Consider the following 20819-nt stretch of genomic DNA (forward strand, 5'->3'; position numbering starts at 1 on the left):
GTGCTGTGGTATTAGACCCAGAAGTCTAAATGACAGAAATGGAGCTCAATGGACAGTCAGATGCATTTAAAACAGATACAGGAACAGCAGTTTCAGCTATACCTGATATTTACTACAGTCAAGACAGGGACCTTCCTCCTAGCAAAAAGTTACAGGGACCAGGTAACATTACCCTCAAAGTGATGGGATCCTTCAACACAAAAATGACAGTGAAGCAGAGAGCTATAGACTATGAAGCCTGTGTAATCTGTACTCTTGCTGTTCCTTTGCTTGGTTTACCAGCCATACAGGCACTACAATTTATCCATCAACTGGATGAAACAACAAACCAGGAATCCTTGGTACTATAGAATCAAATACTTAGACATCTTTTCAGGTCCTGGAAAAATGCCAGGTGCATATAAGATATCCCTAAAAGTTGAAGCAGTTCCATATGCTTTAACTACACCAAGACAAGTACCCTTGCTTCTATTGCTTCAGTATAATACTGTATAATCAGTATTATACAGACGTTTAGGAATGGCCATATATTTGGGCCATTTTGTGCCAAATCTGGCAACAATAACAAAACCTTTAAAAGACCTTTTAAGCAACAACAGCATATGGTTCTGAGATTCATTACAACAGTTGCCCTTCAATGAGATCAAATCAATACTAAGATCATCCCTAATACTAATCCAATGTGATCCGGCATAAGACATGCATTACAGCAGATGCTTCATCCTATGGATTTGAAGCAGTGTTACAACAATGTCAAGAAGCTGACCATTGGGCCCCTATTGCCTTTGTGTCAAAAGCTCCACCTGCTCCACCTGAAAATCAACATGCACGAATAGAAAAAGAAGCACTAGCAGTTACATGTGACTGACTTTTACTTTACAAATGAATCATAAACCACTCATGTCCCTGTTAGGAGACAAACCTCTTGATGAACTCCCACTGAGAATTCAGAAATTTCACCTCAAGATGCTGATTACAGATGCAGGAAACTCAAGAAGCTGATCCTTTCTGTCAAACGATAAAGAAGTCCCGCTTAGAAAGGATGGCTGCAAGTACGATTCAAAGACTGCGGGTTGGGGTGGTACCAACAAGAGAAACTCCATTATTAAAGAGTTATAATTGTGTTGAAAAGTATATACATGCACCATGGCATACCTTCAGTTTGAAGAACAGATAATGGTCCATAATTTTCTGGAGCTGTATTTAAGCTGTTTGCAGCCCAATATCACTTTCAGCATATCACCACCAGTCCACATTCCCCATGCCGTGACAGGGAAACAGAATGTGCAGAGCAGACTGTCAAAAATTTGCTTCAGAAGGATCAAGATCTCTTTAGGGCTCTCCTGATATACCGTTCAACATCATTACAACATGGATGGAGTCCAGCTGAGTTGCTTATGAGTTATTGACTCTATACAACTCTACCAACTGAGATACAAGACTTGGTTCCAAAACTTGTCAATGCACAGGAATTTCATGAGAAAGACAGACTGAAAAAGGGCCATCAGAGATGGAATTATAACACCAGGCATGCCTCAAGAAATGCACCTGCTCTTTCCCCACAGCAGGAAGTTTGGATTCCAGATGCAGGAATACAAGGCACTGTCCAAGCTAGGGTGGATACTTCTCATTCATACTGGGTGGAGACACCTAAGGCACCAACACATGATCAGCTCCTCGCTGTAACTCATTGCACTTAGCAATCTTTCAGATTTCTCCTGAAAACGGGAGATGTAGTAGTAAGGGTTAACTTCCTTCTTGAAGGCTGACATGATGACATCAGCATGAAGTTGTCAGTCATCTTTGATTATGTGTTAGTTGTGGCAATAAAGGCCCTTTGAGAGCAAGAATCTCCCTGCCTTTTTCTGAACTATGAGATTGTACAGAAAGCACAGTGTCTGTGACCTGCTAATTGGGGTGAGATGGTAGAGGAACTAAGAACTTTTGCTACAGCTTTAAAAACATGAGTTCAAGCCCTGCTCTCGATTTGCAACATAGGCCATGTCCCATTAAGCAAACTATGAATCCAGAGCTGGTCATTTGTACTGTGAAAGTCAAAGGCAGGGATATGATGTTTGACACATCACTTCATTGAAAGTAACTGGGATGGTTGAGAAATAAACGATCCTGCCTTGGACTAGATAATTGCCTTCAGTCCCTTCCAGTCCTATGGATCTATGATTCTTAAATCAGGCTAGGCTCAAGAGAAGTTTTGTCCTTTTCAGTCAATATTCAGGAAGGACCAAGCAGTCCTTACTGAAATCATGTCTCTCTCATATGAACGGAATACATTTAAAGATACTGGTTCATTGACTCTTAGACTGGTTAGGATATGAAGGATTTTGCTGAAACAGGCAAGAGTAGAAGAGAGGGAACAAAAATCCATCATGAGCCTTATTTCAGAATAATCTGCTTCTGAAGGCAAAAAAGGAGGAAAATCAAATGTTCAGGAGAACCAAAGACTGCAAAAATAGGACCAAATTCTTCTCTCTTGTGGCCTCCAGTTTCAGTTTGATTACTTCTGTGCAGCAGAGAGCAGGCTTTGAACCTTGAACACTAACGGTAGGTTTCATGGCTGCCTGTAACCTATATGGTAGCAAATCTGTTAAAATATCATTTGCTTTGGCTCCAGACTCAGGCTGAAGGCAGTCTCTAGTTGACCCCAACTATAAATGTCTTTCATGCAAGGGAGTCAAAGACAGCCAAAGGTAATGCTAGCCACATCACTCCCTTGTGTGCTGTTGACTACAAAAATGGAGTGCTTAATCACACTAGCCTGATGGACTGTTTGGCCCTTTGACTTTGTAACTCAGACATGTTGTTTGCCACGTCCACGTATGATATGCTGAAGCTACTAGGGGAACTGAGAAAGAAGTGATAGTTCAGCCCAGAACACAATATCATCATGAAACAGGAGTGGTTTAAGAAAGTTGTGATCATTAAGTCTCTGGCATCTCTTTGATTTAGCATTTTTGAACAATTTCACATTTTGAAGAGGATCATGATAAATCTATTTAGCTACCAAAATATCCTCTTTCCTTAAATGTAAGTAAACACACAAACCCAGTTAAGGGATCTGATCCTGCTAATTGTTGAAATCAAATCACTTGGAACTGCTAGGGCTCTGCACTTTCCAGGATAATGTTTCCTGCACCTGATTTTCAGAATTGTGCGTATAATTTGTGGGGGCAATAACTGCAGCTGCAAGACCAGATTGCTATTTGCATGTGCAGATGGCCACTTATACATAATAGTTTAGCACATAGCATTATAGATAGGTGTTTTTTGGAAACAGGACCTTAAACTCTGGGCCTCAGTTTCCAGATCTGTAAAGTATGAAAGTAAGATATTCTTGATAGGGGTGGTGCTGAGCATATTAATGTTTATAAAATACTTTCAAATCATCTTGTGGAAAGTTCCCTCTAAATGCATACAAAGTATTACTGCTCTCTTTTAAAATAAATGTCTGTATCTTTCTATCCATCCAGTAGTGTACAAGCAATTTTCTACTAAAGCCATATGGATGGAAAAGATAGGAGACTTAAACTTGCCTCTAAAATTTCCAACTGTGCTTCTTATGTGAGCTTACATTTACTGCTCTGAGAATCTATCTTACATTGCACAGGAAAGCTGTATATGTAGCAGTTCACTAAGGGCAGAGAAAATTACTGAGACGGGACAAATTCCCTCCAGTGAACCATGGAAGGCAGGCATGTTGGCCTCCGTTATTTCATTAAAAAGAATATTTTTGCTTTTGCTTGCTCTCTTGCCTAAAGGCAGGAAGGTGAGAAGAGGTACTCATTGGAGCATATAAAACTTCTATTTTTCATATAAAAAAAAATCTTCAGTGATTAAACAGTGACACCAGCCAGTAATACAACAGGCAATGACCCGTATCAAGATCCAGATTTCTAGGGTAACCCAGCTCCAAAATTGTTTTACAAATTTCCAAGCTCGGAAGTGAAAATGTAGTGTTATTGGCTTTCGTCCCTGCTGTTGCTTTGATTTGACTTGGGTTTTGTTCTTTTGGTTTGGGGAGGGTTATTTTTAATTGGTTTTGGGGTGTTGTTAGAACCACCATACCATAAATTTTGAAACACTGTTGCAACTGATAATTTCCCTGCCATTTTACGTTCCTCCTTTTTTAAAACTATTCAAATGGCTACTGAAACCATAATTTTCTTCAACTGTAGTATTCAAAACATGCCCAATGGAAGAGTTCAAGTAGGGATAGATGTGCCCTCCCATGCCCCAAAAGCATAATACATACATCTATCTTTAAATGTGGTATTAGGTGGACCAAATATTCCTTTTACCTTAATTAAATTCAGTTTTTGTCATTTGTATGTACATGCAGGAAATGTGTGATGGTATACTATAAAAATTACTCACATAACACTTGAGTGGTGAAGTTATGAGTTGGCTATGCATGTCATTCTGAATGACTGCCAATAAGACCCTAAGACTGGACCACCTCATAAAGTATCCCTAAATTTTAAATATGTCAGAGTCTGGGGGCCCAGCCCCAGAGAGGCTGGGGTCTTAAAAGGAGTTCCCTAAGAAACCAGTTTTGTGAAAGCCACACATTTTGTTCAGACTTAATGCTGCAGGCTCTGGAAATTCACAGCAACAAGAATATACTGGCCTTGATCCCACCTTTTGGCAATCAGCCTGAGCATTTATTTTTTAACAAAATAACAAAACATCCTCAAGCTAAAAGGTTCACTCAAGCCGAACAGCTCACAGAGCTAAGCAGTTAAGCCACACCAGTTTCTGGGGGTCAACAGTACATAAGGGAGTCATCACACCCAGCCACTTTTGACTGCCCAGCCTGAGTAACCAGGTATGTAGTAACAGCAGGGCTAACCTCTAGCACGACATTGGCACAGGGCTCACACTCATGACTCTGGAGCCATAACAAGACACCTTAGGTGCTCCATCACCAAACCCCAGTAAAATCCTTCAAAAGAAAGTTTTTATGTAACTTGAGGAAATTCTTCCATCTCCGGCTGGAAAAAATCTCCTGGGATGAAAGATTGCCTGGTTCATGACAGAATTAATATACAGCTACTGAAGAGAACAGCAGCCAAACCAAAACATTAATCCCCCCCAGAATGAAGAACAGGATTTAAATTACATCTCAAGGACTGATCACCTCTATTACCATAGGTTTCAGGTCTCCTTTCTTCTCTTCAACTGAGAAGAAAGTTACTTCATGAGTAGCTCTCTTGAGACCAAGGCTGTGGTTTGACTACAGTTCATGAGACAATTCTTGGAATAAGGCTATGAAAGGTATGCCCTAAATGTCCCTGATCACCTTTCTCTAACCTACAGCTTAAAATGTTTGGGGATAATAGTCTGAGGGAAATAGAAACTCTATGAGAAGCATAAAAAAATACGCTGAGCTAATGAAAGTAAAATGCAATAACTTTCTGATCTTGGTAGTTCAGAAAGGCATTTCTGTGAATTGACAAATCCTTAGCACAAGCTATGTAGCTATACACATTCATGGAATAATCTGCACTGAGAAAATGCATAAGATGTTTGCAGGTGTTTTAAAAAACATTTTAGTATGGCTGGCATTATAGCTGATATGTCCTTCAAATGCAGAGCTTAATATGCAGTATTCCTTTTCAAGATGTGTCTGGTCCTTTCCGCAATGCATCAGTATCAGTTCCTTAACACTCTTCACTGGCAGTTAAATTATTGGGGCCCATGACCTAACAGAGAATACTGAAATCTTTCCAGGAATATCAAGGGTGTAAAATAAAAGCAAAATAATTAACATCAGGAGCTGAAATCTGTCCCCAGCCACAGCTGTACAAACATACTGAAAACAAATGGAGCTACAAGTGATGAAATTGTGAGAAAGTTTTAATCTCAGGAGTCCTACATATATGTATTGGCTACGGTAACACAAAAATAATGGATTTTCCACCAGGGCTTTAAAATAAAGTCATGCATGCATATTTAGCAAAATACAATCCAGGCCTAATACTGGCACAAGCAAATGGCCCAGAGATGTTTTCCAGCTCCCTCAATTTATTCACTGAGAGTAAAACACATGCAGGGAAGTGGTCATGGTTCTTAATAGCAAAAAAATGGCAGCATGAGATTAGTGTTGTTCCTTATATTTAAATCTAGACTTCAAACCAAATGGACATTATCCATAATATTATTCAGATTTCAGAATGTTTTCTTTCATTTGAATTATGCAACCACATAACTCAGTTTGGATTTATAGTCACAGACAGCAAATGGCAGAAGTCTGGAATTCTTCAGGCTTGGGACTTTCAAACCCTGTTGGACAAAAGTAACATAATGAAAAATGTAAAGTAAGGAACAATACAGCACTGGCAGGAAGGTTGGTTGTAAAAACTTACAAATCTCCTCAGGTTCTAACTTGTATGATTCTAAGCTGTTATACGCTCAATCCAAAGCTAATTGAAGATAATGGGGGTGGGGAGGGAATCACATTTATTTCAATAGGCATTTAATTCTTTTTGGATTTGGGTTGTTTGGGGCCTGTAAATTGTGACAGGGCCTTTTTATAGAAAAATTCAGGTAAGTGGTTAAGGGAATATGGCGGCCTAGTCTGTGAAGATGCTGAGGGCTTTCAGAAAAGGGCTTAATGCTCTCAGCTACTACAAACCTAAATGAGTAGTGTAGATGCTTAATTCCTCAGAATTAGTATTTTGTGATGTCTCATTGCTCTTACAAAGTTGAAGTGAAAGGAGACGGCTGAAATTAATAATGAAAGAGCTTCTCTTATTAAAGCAGAGTCCGAAAAAATGAAAGGAGAGATGAAAAGCAATGCCGCTTACCACCATTCACTGATGCTGAGAATATTCACAGTCTATTATCTCCCATCTATATATTGTAAGGTGTTTGCTGCATTGTTTATGATGCTATGCCTTGTTAATCTCAGGTATAAGCCATAAGGGCAGTTCAGGGGTATAGGTTGTAGCCGTATTGGTCTAAGGACCAACTAAGGACCAATTTGAGTTGGTCTAATGAAAGATATTGGATTTAATCTAAGAACCATGTCTGCCTTAGGGCAGTTTCAAGGTGTTTTTCTTTTCATAGAAAAGAGCTGGAAAAACTTACCCTTAAGTCTCCATGCCAAGCATCTTATCTTTTTCTGTTGTTAATCCCATGCAGGTGAGGTCTATGAATAATTTAGTGACATGAGTCAGTGGTTTAAGTTAAAGATACACCCACTGAAAAAATTCTGATCAGCAGGAAGAAGAATTTTACTTTTAAGAAGACAATAGCTGTGCTAAATTAAAACAGGGTGAGGTTCGACTAATGCATATGAATTATGGATGAACTGCAGGGAATTACAAGGAAAATACACCACTGAGGGTTTGGTGATTGTGTCAGCCACAGAACTAAAGATGGAGTTTGAGATTTATTATTTTCCTGTTTCACTGTAGCCATGTTTTTATTTTATATAATCCCCCACAATAAACCTGGAGATAAAGTTGGTTTAAGTGCACTTCCTAGCAATGCAATTACTAAATATCAAGGAAACCACCAACTAAGATGCTCCCTAACATCTCAGCTGAAATAGCACTCCATCCAAATATGCTCATACAAACAAACTTTTTTCCGCTTTCAGTGTATATCTTCTGCTGTGCAAATAATTGATTTTTCAGCTTGCTGGTAATTCCAAAACATTGGGGGAAAATTGAGTCACAACATTTTGTTCCACATAAAGGGTATATGCAGACATTCAGGGAGGTTAGACAGAGGTTAGATCATGTTAAAAATGGCTACCTGATCTAATTTAGTTCACCCAGGTGCAGACCTTGCACTTAGATCCCTAGTTAGGTGGATCTAAATGCAAACCATATAGAAGTTCAGTTTAGATTGGTCTAAAAACTGCCGACTCAGTCTAAATTTACCCTATCCCTGAACTAGTCTAGCTTATATTGGGTCAGATGAGGCCAATCTAACTTAACTTCTGCACAGTTCCCAGAGCAGCCCTGGGGAATGCTTTTTCGACCCCGCTGGCACTGGGCTATTTTTAGCACCTCCCCTCCCTCCCCCCCGCTGATGGACAAGCTCCCCACAAGACAAATCAGCCAATCCTCCCCTGAACCCACCAAATGCTTGATCCTGTTCCTAGTGCCAGTTTTATTGGCATTCATCAGTGCCAGGAGCCAAGGAAGGAAGTCAGAGTGGTGTGAAAGAGGTGGGCAAAATGGGGGAAATTGGGGATCTAAAAATATCCCTTGTCCTGGGGGGGAAGAATGGAACAACCTACCCCCCAAACTCTTCTGAAGACACTTCTAGCCCCCCTGATCCTGCCAAACCCTCCCAGAACCCCACCCACCCCCATGACCCTGCCTGCCCAATTGATCCCCATGCCCCACCCCCCAGAAAACTACGGTAGCTCCCCAATCCCCCCTCACACTCCACTGTCCCTCATGACACTGATTACTCCTCCTATCCCTCCAAACTCCTGTGAACCCCTCTTGCCCCCACAGCCCCCCCCCAATAGCCTGCTTATCCCCTGATCCCACCCAAGCCCTCTACTACCCTCACCCCTTCCCATCTTACCTTAGATGGGTGGCCATTTTTAACTCAATCTAACCTCCCCCTATCTTCCCCAAATGTCTGTATGTAGGTACCTACTTAAATCAGTTTCGTGATTTTCATGGAAACGATGAAAAATGGCGTTTTCCATGATGACTGCAAAAAATGACATTTCCTGGGATTTTGTACAGACTCTTCTAAAAGAACTAAAAGTTTACCATAACACAAAGAAAACATGGTAATCCCTGCAGCCATAGAGCACATGGCTTGAGAGAGAGCTTCTGAGAGGCTGAGTTAGTGATGTAGGCTCAGTGGAGGCATCAGTCAGAAAAGCAAAAGAGTTTTGATGCCATCTTTTAAGAATCCAGATGCAATGATGCAGTCTGAAGATGCTGAATGAAAAGAAATTCAAGAAAACTAAATATATTTCAGCTCAGGATTGTGAAAGGCAAGTCCCTGTAGGAGCCTTGCATGCAGACGGTGGTAAATTATTTTGTTCATCATGCAACATGACTCTGAATGTGTCAAGGAAAAACAGCATTTATTGACATTTAGAGTCCAAATCACACATAAAGTGAAAGCTGCTGCAGAGGCTGGAGGTCAGAGTGAGAAACAAATAACTATGTCCTTAATCTTTAAAAGAAGCACTGAAAGCAGTTGATTGGAAGAGAGTCTAAATCAATGCTAGTGGCAGCATTCACAGCCACCAACATTCCTCTGGAGAAAATTAATAACCCTAAATTATGGGACTACTTGAACAAACACAAGCCAGATGCTAGCAGTTTCCCACATATGAACATGCTTTGCCAAGATTATCTACCAGGAGTAATTGCTTTGCATGTTTAGTCTACAAAATATGCATTGGCAGAATATGAATCGATTGTAGCAGATGAAGCAACAAATGCCCAAGTTAACTGTTCTGCACATTTTACTTGTACCTGGGAGCTGGACAGACTATGAGCTGCGGGTTTTTCAAACAGAGCCAGTTCACCTTGTGTCTGTCAATTTTTCTACCATGGCACAAGGTGTAGTGAAGGCTGTTAAAAACTATGGCTTAGAATTTAACAAGATTTCAGCATTTCTGTCCAACTATGCCACGGACTCATGCAAAGCTTTTTCCAATGTGCTCCATGGAATGATGCCCAGTGCACGTCATGTCACCTAAAATGCAAACATCCTTACTTTAGTACGTGACATCTGGCACACACATTTTCCTGATCTGCATAGCCTGGTTCCTTCTTTTAAAAAAACCTTCAAACATTGTCCAGGCCATAAGGTTGATACAGAGAGTCCACTGGGAATCAAATAGGGATCTACATGCAACTATGTCACTTCCACCAGAACCAAGGTGGAATCTGTGATTTAACACAGCTCATTACTGCACAAAGAATATGAAGTACTACCAGCAATTCATGTGCAAGGAACTTGAAATTACATAGTGTATGCTGAAATTCATGATGTCTTAAGACAGGGCGACATTAAAGATCAAGTTAAGTCAGTGGCTGAAAATGAGATCTGGTTCAGGGAGCTGCTAACATGGTTTGAAAGTTGGCAGGCTTTGACCACAAGGCAAGCCTTGACCACAAAGCAGGCAACAAGCTGATCGAGTTAATAAGTTGGGTCAAAGACATCACAACAACTTTCAAACTGTCAGCATGAAAATCAGTATAGACAAGAACTGTTCCAGGCAATAGCTGCGCAGTTGAATTAGTACTACAAATATAATCAGTCACTGTCACTGTGGTTTAAACAACCAGCTGCCTCTTTTTTCAGTACTGTTCACATTTTTTACCCCAGTCAGGTGCCTTTTCTGAGTTTTGACCCTCATTAATCCCTGGATGGAAGAAAGAACATGACAAGGAAGAGGCTGCTTACATGAACTTTGTCAGAGTGCCAGATGCCTTTGACTGTGTTTTGGGAGTCCATTTCTGATCAGATTCCACATCTCTATAACTTGGCAAAACACTGCCTTGCCTTTTCAACCAATTCAGTGGATGCAGAATGTGCAGTCTCAGTATATGGATAAGTGTTCACACCACAGAGATGGAGGATGTCAGCCACAACTGCTGGTGGACGCTGCATGTTAACAACTAATATGAACTGTTTCTGTCCAGGTTAGCATTATTTAGTATTAGTAAACTTTATATAGAATGCTAATAATAAATTATGATGATATTATTTACAATCCATATTGTATATAAATGTATATTCATAAAATGTTTCAATTTAGATTTAATTTTATTACTTAGATTTATGATAATGCAGCCATTTACTTGATATTTCTGCAGACTTTGGTATTTAATTATGCTGCAGTTTTTGCCTCTTGACCAATCAACAGCATGCAATGGGACTGGCAGGGCCCTTGGCCAATCAGCAGCAGGGGGTAGGGGGGTTCATCATGAAAAGACAACAAACGCAGCTCTGTGTACTGTGAGTGGCCCAAGAAAATTCCATTGTCTCACCATGATTTAGATAGGTCCCTATCTGTATGTACCCAAAATGAAGTGGTAAGTTAAGTTTTAGAACTGGGTTTTTAAGGGTTTTTTTAAGTTTTTTTTTTAAATAAAAGTGAAGGACATTTTTAGTCATTTTGAATTTTAAAAAATGAAACATTTTCTTTGGATTATTTTAAAATTATTTTTGTTTGCATTTGACATGAATAATTCAGCAAATCCAGGATGCTGATGATGAATCTACTTTTGTTCTGGGAAGGGGGGAAACATTTCATTTGAAACATTTCACTCAGCTCTACAAACAAACACCCCAAATGCACACATTCACACCCAGCACTATCATAACTAACTGGGGTGAGGGGACTGGGGCACTAGCCACTAGTGCCATCTTGGCTAACCTACAGATGGCCAAAAAGCCCGAAGCTGAATTGGTTCAGTCTTTGCATGTTAGTCTAACCTGCAGGTATTAAACCAATAAGCAAATGAATACACTTTCACTTTTGATTCAGGAAATGCAGCCACATGTCGGGCCCGGGCTGGGAGCCTGCTCCCCCGGCTCCAGGCACCAGTTGCAGCATTTACCCCGGGAGCCTGGGGGCCTATCCATGTGGGGCCGGAGCCCGCTTCCCGGGCTCGGGCAAGCGCAGGGCCACATGCAGGGCAGGACAGCTCTGTACTCAAGGGAAGGTGAGTTTAACCCCACTCCCTGGCCCCAGACCCCAGCTGGGGTTTGTGGGGAGTGAGCTAGCCAGTGAGGCCATCCAGCTAGGGAGCAAAGGGGCAGGGCCAGCCCTGCTCTCTCAAGCAGACAGCACAGCCCAGCCCAGGCTGAAAAGCATTCTGGGATGCTAGGGGACTCTCATTTAATTTAAATCAGGAAGGCATCTGAGGCAGAAATTTCATACACCAGTTTCACCTAAATCAGTTAAGTCTGATACTATATTCAACAAGGTTTATCTTAAAACCAGTTTCAGCCATTTTGAAACTGGTTTGTGTGCATTGAACTTTTGTTCTGTTACAGGTTTAAACCAGTTTCTGATGACTTAAACCAGCTTATGTGTAACTTCTGTCCCTAGCCTTTGACTGCTACCAAGCAGAGCCCAGAGTTAGTTACATCTCTGATGTTCATAAGTGCTAACCTTTAAAAAGGAGATAGATTTAACTTTTTAGGAAGTGAATGAGTACAATATGGCTGGTGTTGTATCAGAAATAGAACTGTGCTTACTGTCACCATGTGGGGTCTCCAGCTGTATTTGTGTATTAGGATGCTTTGGTGGTAAGACATGCAAGAGGAAGTTGGTACAAGTGTTGTCTTCATTAATAAAAGGAGGTACAGAATAGAACAGAACAGAATAGAAACAAGAGCAGCCATGGAGGAATCCTTGTTTTTCTCCTCTTGGTTCCATTGGAGTTATCTAAGGTTTCTGCCACATTACATAGTTCTCAATTAACTGGTTAATCGTGCAATAAATTTGGACTGGCCACACATGCAAAGTAATTATCACAGCATAAAACTGTCCATCTGGCTATTAAAAAAGCCAACGAGCCACAAAGTGTGCAAGTATACACATGCTATTAATATGCTGTAAGCTTACTGCACAGTAAGCTTTCCCAGGAGCATATCTACACATGCACCTGTCAAGAGAAATTTGCTCTCAATGGGTGCAGTTCAGTGCAGGGCTACTACTACCCTTCTCTGCCCCCTTACAACAGTGAGGGGGAGATCCAAGCTCCCCTGGGTATGAGCCCCAAGCTGGCAGGGGGTACCGGGGTCAGGCCTGAGCTCCATGGGATGGAGGGAGCTATCCCACCTCCAGAGCAGCTGCCTCCCAGCCCTGCCAATCAGCAGATAAGGGCACAGGGCTGGGAAACTGTCCATTCCCCCAGCAGCTGTTTCCCAGCCCCACATCCCAACAGGCAGATAGAATAGGATGGCCATTGGTCTTGTTTTATGTCAGATCAGGTTTATTTCCTGAACCAGGAAAGGACAGCAAAAAGTCCCGTTTTTCAATTCATTAGTGGAAATGTATGTCATTCATTTGTCCTTGTGATACTGTCGGCTGTGCCTAGAGGTAAGGTGATGCATAGCTAGGGGGAGAGGGGTTCTGAGCCAGCCAGAGAGGGAGCGAGGGAAGGAGGTCATATCCCCCCCACCTCTGTTGATTAGCCAAGACGCCTGATGGCCCCACCTCTTGCTGCTGATTGGCCAAGGAAACAAAAGCCCCACCCCTAACCACTGATTTGCCAAAGAGGCTGCCCACACCAAAGGACTCTCCAGTATTCTGGGGATGGGAGGCAGCTGTCCAGGGAGGAGACAGTTCCCCTGCCCCCTGCTGTCTGGGAGCAATGTGCCCAAACTCCACATTCATGCCCAAACTCCACAATCAACAAAGTGAAGAAAAGCAGCAACAGATAAGCTTTACATTTAAAAAGGAGATAGATTTTACTTTTTAGGAAATGAATGAGTACAATATGGGTAGTCATGTATCTGGAATAGAACTGTGGTTACTGTCACCACGTGGGGTCTCTCTACTCCTTTAAAGGTAGATTTGTCTGTTGCTGCTTTTCTTCACTTTGCTGATTGTAGAGTTTGGGTATGAATGTGGAGTTTGGGCAATTTGCTCCCAGTCAGTTGTCTACACAAGCACTACTGCACAGTACCTAATACACAGTTAATCTATAGAAAATCACACATGAGCCTAATTTACTGCGCAGTAGCTGCTGTGTTCAGTTACATGGTTACACCTTACTGAGCAGTAGATTAGTCTACTGCACAGTAAAGCATCTTCCATAAACACACCCAGTGAGTGCTTGAAAATATGTTACAACTTCACAGTTGGTTTCTATCCAGCTTTAATTTGAACATGTGGCAGGGCCCTAGGGAACCTAAATATGTCTTCAAATTTATGTTGGCGGAATTCAGTTTCTAACTATTTATTTTGCACTGGCATAAACTTCTCCAAAAATTACTTTTAACAGGAATAGCTTGCCTTGGTGCAGCTATACCACACTGATCAGAAAAAAAAGCATGCACAAGCTCACAGGTTTAATTAATAAAAGCAATCTCTTTTTTTATTACGTTTGATTTTTCAGTATTCCCCTTATGTCTAAGTATTAGGAAGGAAAAGGGAGATTGAGATGTTTGGGAGGTATAAATGTTATATTTTAGAGACAGTCACAATAAGCACCTAGCAAGCAGAGCTCAATTTCATAAATAAAGGACTTCTAAAATATTTAAAATGGACAGAATTTTCTTTTAGTAGCATTAAACTTATATAGAAAATTCAATTATGATCTGCATAATTGCATTCGATAATATGAATTCATATTAAATCTGAGGATTAAATTCAAGAATAGCAGTGGAGTACAGAGGGTCCACGGCACCCGGGGACCAATGCCTCCATTTGCGTCCCCATGGGACGAGCCGAGCAAGGTGCGGAGCCAAGGCAAATCAGCCTGTGTGGGGCCCTGCCTCCCAACCCAATGCACATCCGCGGGGGAATTACCGGACTTCCGTCTGGAACGGCAGAACAAGCTCACAACCCACCGGGGGGGCCACACAACTAACTGCAGGAGGCTCTCCAGCTGGCACCCTGCCCCCAACACCAGGCCAGCACCTAGGGGCTATAGCCCCCTACCACCCCCTTCCCCACATTGGTACTCCACTAAAGAATAGACAGTGATTAAGAAATTTTAAAACCAGCAACACTTGATACCTCAACTATGCAATCATGACCCCCACCTCCATAATGTGGAAAGCCAAAAAACCTCCCTGATACACAAAAACATGATAAATCACTATCAGGTTGCATCAAGTTCAGGCCAGTAGGGCATGGCTGTATTTAGAAAAATAAAAGCAGTAAAATCAAAATGGTGGTCAAGAGCAACAACACATTTAACAGCCTTGCAGCTAAAGTGAGGAAGAGTTTTAAAAAAGTTCACTGCATTAGTAAGCAACTAAGATGACTTACAACATGCTGTCTAAAATTCTGGGCTAATCAGTCTATTTTATGAGACATGCAAATAAAATAAAATGAAACAAGCACCATTTTAGTGCTTAAATATAGTGTTTTCAGCTATAATAGGATTTGTTTCCCAAAATAATGCACCAGCTTTTAATACTCAAGTTGAGAAACAGAGTAATTTACCCTGTTGGTTTGTTATTGAATGTAGGTAAATCAACTGTAGACACTTTTATGGAATACAAGAGTGTCCACATACAGACTTGCAGCAGAACGACTTAATCAGCTGTTTCACATTTGCTTTTTCAGTACTGGTGTACAAACCTTTCTTTTCATTACTTTGGTTCAGATGATTAGCCAAGCTAAAATAAACAGAAATAAGTCTGTGAACACACAAGCTCCCAAACTTTTAATCAAGTTAGTTTTAAAGTACCCCGTTAGTCAAATGAGTGCATGCGTTGACAAGGCCTATGAGGCATCAGGTCACACAGCAGTTGGTTTTGTTTACAGTGAGATAGCTGCCACTTGATAAAGGGCCTGATCCAGTCAGGTGCTGAATACTTTCAGCTCCCTGGGAAGAACACTGTTGCCCTTTGTGTACCTATATCAGCAGCATACAAATGCCATCAGGCAGCCAGGGCACAAAGGCAGTGGTGACTTCCAGCTGCTGCTGCAGCACTCAGCACGACTGTAATGATGGGGATGCCAGTGGTAGCTCCCCTCCTTCTTCTGGAAGTCAGCAACTGAGACAACTGCCCCTACATGACTTCATTTAAAGTGACAGCAGAAGCCATGGGATAACAAAATAAATGGGGATAAAATAATGGATAACACAGGGACATAAAATAACTGAAACAGCAAAGTATGGTAGGGAATTCCAAAATACATTTACCTTCTCTCCTGGGGAGGTAACTAAATAATCTACCTGGGATAATATCCAGCACAAAGGATTTCAATATTTGAATGCTCTTTTTCCCTTCATTCTCTGCACTGAAAAGGAAAGCTAGGGAGGAAAAAAGAAATGAAGAATCTGCCTTGGAGTTCATTATCAAGGTTAATTTTCTCTCTGCTAACTATTTCTTTCTTCTCTGTAGCACTTAACTGGATCGTCTTGAGCTGCAAGACACATTCAAGAAATGTGTAGAATAGTGGGGACAAAGATTTGATTCACCTCACACTCTCTGCTGCATTTGCAAAATGTCCCCAGTTCAGGGGGGCACCAAAGCCCATCACACACTGTCCCCATAATATTAGTCACAAGCAATTCAAAGGGCACATTCACGTTTCAAATTAATTACCTGATCCAGCAAACTGCTGAATCCAGGCCTATGTGGATTCCTCCAAAATAAGACCCATGATTCATTTAGGGAGTTTTATTCACTCCAGAATGAAGTACAGCTTCCCCATTGGTGGACATGATAAGACTCAATTAATAACACAGGAAAGAAAGCAATAAGAGCATCCATTCCTGACTACAATAGAAAGCATTATTCAATTGATTTATTCAATTGATTCTGTAACTCTGCTGATGGAGAAAATTGCTTGAATATTTTACAGTGAAAGATTCTGTTTCTAAGTTGATTTTATCAATGGCTCTTTGGGCTCACCACTATATGGCTGATGCTGGACAATTAAGAAGAAAAATGCATTCTATTCACTTCCTGCTTTCAGTTCTCCTTTCCTAATTTATGTTTGCTTTGTGTGCTTTGTCTGCTTCTTTAGCAACATCTAAATTGTGTTTGCCTAATTCTTTCTTTCATCTGAACTGAAATAGCAAAAAGTTTCAGCTGCCTCTCCACTATAAATGTCACATAAAGTGAAGTATATACTGCAGCATTTCTCACAATGTAGCACCTTACAGAAATGCTGGGTTCTTGCTTTGGAGAAAACTTTCAAAGACATTCTGTTTAGAAACAATTTTGCTTGCAAATCATATTTTCAGTATTACTTTTCTCTCAATTTTTACTACACAAGAAATTTGCACGGAAAGGGGCTTGACTTTTCCATCAGGTCCAAAGAACAATTTTTTTTTAAATGGAAAAGAGGAATGGAAAGGAGAATGGAAATATGGGAAAGTTGCATTTTCACCAGATTATCCAAACCATATGCATAATATATAAACATAACTTATTCTTACATTCTTAACTTTAACTATTGACCCTATCCACCTTCAGCAAATAGTTTACAACACAATCCTTCCCCCCACAATACAGTACAGATTTTGTTTCATTTTAGTCATGCTCTATAAAAATCATTTTCAAGATTATATTACAGCCCCAAACTCTGCAGTACTTTGCTGAGCCAGGGGTTGGGAATGCTTGAGAGAGGGAACAGTGGGTTGGAAATATTCCTTTAACTCCATATTGAGAGGCCTAGTGGAAGATGAGACTAATACATGCCTTCTGGATACTGCTTGTGAAGCCTCAAGGATAAAATCATACATGTGATTATAAAGTACTCACCTATTTACTGATTAAACCCATAAATTTTTCATGTGAAGATGGGGTGAATGTAATCTAAATCTGTGGAAGTAACCACCTCCTTTTCTCTAAGAAATTATACTTGTTCCCCGCTTCAAGCATAGTCATGCATGAGACATTGCAATTAAGGTTGTCTTTTGTCATGAAGCTGACAGGATAATTCCAGTGTTCCTCGGTCTGACTAAGAGGAGGGGCAGAATGTGTTGAAATTAAAGATTTCAGGGATCCAGGCTACATGCTCAAATGCACCCAGCATGGAACTCTAAATCCAAGGCAAAGTAGCAAGTGGCAGACATTTACTGGTGACTGATGATAGAACTGCTGACATTTGCCATAAAAGTCCATGGAGAATTGCCTCAATAAATCAGGGGCCTGAGGGCTGCCACAGCTACCAGAGGAGTGTGTTGTGTGTTTCTGGAATGTTTATACGCCTTTTAATAGACAGAGAAATGTATATGTATGAGACCTTAAAACAGAGTATTTTTGAGTTGCTCTTGAATCTCTTTCAGCAAGCCAAAGATCCATTAAATTTTGCATTGTCTCCATTGATCTGGAATACTTCTACAGAGCATTGCCGTATTATGGTACCAGATGTCACTAACAATACAGCAAAAATAAATCACCCTACTCACCCCAAATCAATGATAAGAAAATCCAAAAGGTTCAAGTGTGGGACCTATAAAATGTGTATTGGTATCTAGGCTCTGTTATGCACTCCAACACAAACTCTCTCTCTGTTTCACTTCCCACCATCTGTTATCTTCTTGGAAGGGAGATCAACTAGCCATTCAGAGAACTAGGGACAGCCACAAGACCTGCTCCCTCCTGTGGTATCTTCATGAGTCACTCTTCACTCTCATTTCTTGTCTTGCGCTTTCCCCTCCCATGTGCTGCCTAGGACCTTTCCATTGTCCATCTTCTGCTTACAGTGTAACTTCCTTCTTCAGAGCCACCTCCAGCTACCAGCACCCCCAGGGGATTCCTCGGGTCCTATTTCTTGTTTATTCACCATCTAGTTTGGGGTCCCATGTTCTTCCTTTGCTTTTCAGAGTTACAAGGGTAATTTACAAGTTACCTAAAGATACAGGTAAGTGCCTAATGGAATTCGCAGGAGTGCAAGAGAGCCAGTGAGAGGTAAGTCTCAAACCCACTTAGGTAATTTTGATAAGTCCACTAGGCATGGCCCATGGGATGTCCCTACCAGACAAGGAACCTCCTAATTGATTGCTACAGAAAAATAGAGGCCAAAAATTAGAGAAAGCATTCCTCCAGAGTAAGTACAAGCACAAGAAGAAAGCTTCCAAGGAAAAATGTTCCTGTATACATGCAAATACCCTTCAGGTGAGTAACAGAAAGGGGAGGGCATAAAAAGAAAACAGGGCAAAGCTAAAATAGAATATTTCAAACTTCTTGTTAAGTTATCAAAAGCTCTCCAGCATATTACTCAAAGTAAAAAAGATGCACCTTCACATTCCTTTAATTAACTAACGTGGCAGTATGGTCCAATAGTGGTTGGCACAGGGAATGGCAGTCAGATGGCACAAGATTGATTTCTTCCTGGCTCTGTCACAGAGGTCCAGTGTGACGTTGGATAATTAAGGCTTTCCACGATCAGTAGCAGCACTGTCAAGCATGCTTTGCTATCTTATGCATGCCACCTAAACCAGAAACAGTGTACGACATCTGCACAGCACTTTGGGTGGGCTGATTACCTAATTAGCTGAGCAATGGTGCAAATTAACTCACCTCTATGTTAATTAGTCTCAGTGTCACACCAGTGGAGTTAAACTGCTTCCAGTAAGGAGTGTTTCTGTGTGGAGAGCTTCAGATTGAAACTGAAGCACGGCGTGACAAGTATGCTGTGTAGACATAACCTAAATCTTTTCAACTCTCTGTGCTTCACCTTCCTTATCTGCAAAATGAAGATAAAGACATTAGATGAAAAACACCATGTAAGAACTAGTCAACATTGTCATCAGCATCCAGCTTTCAGGACTCTGAAATCTGGAAATGCTAGGTATTCCACGGAAACTATTATTTTCCTAGCAGAAACACAATCCCAGCCTATGTATAATCCTGAGAGGTTTGTCATGAGGGCAGCAACACCAAGACATTTTTAGTGATGCACAGCATACTGGCCGGGTACAGCCACAGGATCTCTCTGGCATTTGCATTGTCATTATAAAATTAATTACAGTATTTTGAAATCACAAACCAACATGCAGTGCTGAGCTTTAGCTGATTCTCCTAAGCTACATCATGAAGGACTACCACATTGTTTCTCCACTGAGATTTCTGAGGTATTAGTTACAGATTACTACTTGAGACTTGTTGTTCTCATTTTTACATTTAAATGTGAAACAGTCTTACTGCTATCAGTAGTTGAACCAGCCATTCATTTTGCTTCAAATGAACTCAAAGGCCTGTGGCACAGGTTTTGCCTGACCCTGTGTTCCAAGGCCAGGCAAATTTCTAGTAAATTCATAAGGTCCTAGTCCCATAAATTCATGTAATGAATTTATTACTTGAGAGTCAGGAGTCTTTCTGGTCCAACACCCTTGACTTCAAGGGTGTTGGATCAGGCTCTGGGTGTTTTACTTGTTTAAGAAATGAAGGAGTTGCCCAACTGTGAACACAATCAAGCATAGGCAACTTTAACTTCACTGGAAGCACCGGTATTTATGTTGCCACTTATTTTTAAAATATTTTATTTTCTAAAGTATTCATAGACTCCAGTCAAGTACTGTATTTTCTTGCATGCAACACACCTTGCAATAACCTATGTTCCTTGTTGTTGAAAGGCAAAATGAAGGTGGGGAAAAATCTTTCCTTGCAGTAAATAACCAACTACCAGCACATAGACAGCCAAGTCTGGTCATTGTTCTCCTCCCTGTGAAACACATTCAGAGTTACTTTCACATTTGCCCTGCAACAGCTTAAGCAGTAGAAAATGTTGTTACTATATTTCCTTACTTATAAGGCAAATCCCAATTTCTAGCAGCTATTTTTATGGAGGGAAAAAAGTGTATGTTGTTTGCAAGGTATACTACTGAACAAAATTCATTCTTTTTATAAACATTCTCAATTGATTAAATGATAATCTTAATTGTCAATTACATTAAGAATCAAGTGATGAAAGGCTAAATAATTGATTACAAGTCAAATGAAACAAAGCTGAAAAGAACATTATTCTAGACTAACAGTGAAAGTGCAGGATCAAATTTCTCTGTGCATGCAGATCCCCTACTGAGACCAATGAGAGTTTTTACACGTAGGGAGACCAGAATATTAATAAAGTATATTAAAGTATAACTCTGAGAATATTAAAGAGAGACACCTAAACCGTATACATATAAACAGATTGGAATGAAGGAAAGAATCTT

The 20819-nt window shown here is 40.7% G+C and overlaps 1 long non-coding RNA gene across 1 annotated transcript in view; it reads right to left on the minus strand.

Moving 5' to 3' along the window:
* Window positions 1–20819, minus strand: part of LOC149868404 (uncharacterized) — a 359260-nt gene that overhangs the window by 158019 nt on the left and 180422 nt on the right. The window contains exons 2-3 of the long non-coding RNA XR_016441244.1: window positions 20205–20326; window positions 19183–19348 (exon numbers count right to left, since the gene is read on the minus strand). This is a non-coding gene — a long non-coding RNA (uncharacterized LOC149868404). The remainder of the gene's footprint in view (window positions 1–19182; window positions 19349–20204; window positions 20327–20819) is intronic.

This window comes from Crocodylus siamensis, chromosome 3 (assembly GCF_052110815.1).
Source record: "Crocodylus siamensis isolate JL-2025a chromosome 3, ASM5211081v1, whole genome shotgun sequence".
NCBI lineage: Eukaryota > Metazoa > Chordata > Crocodylia > Crocodylidae > Crocodylus > Crocodylus siamensis.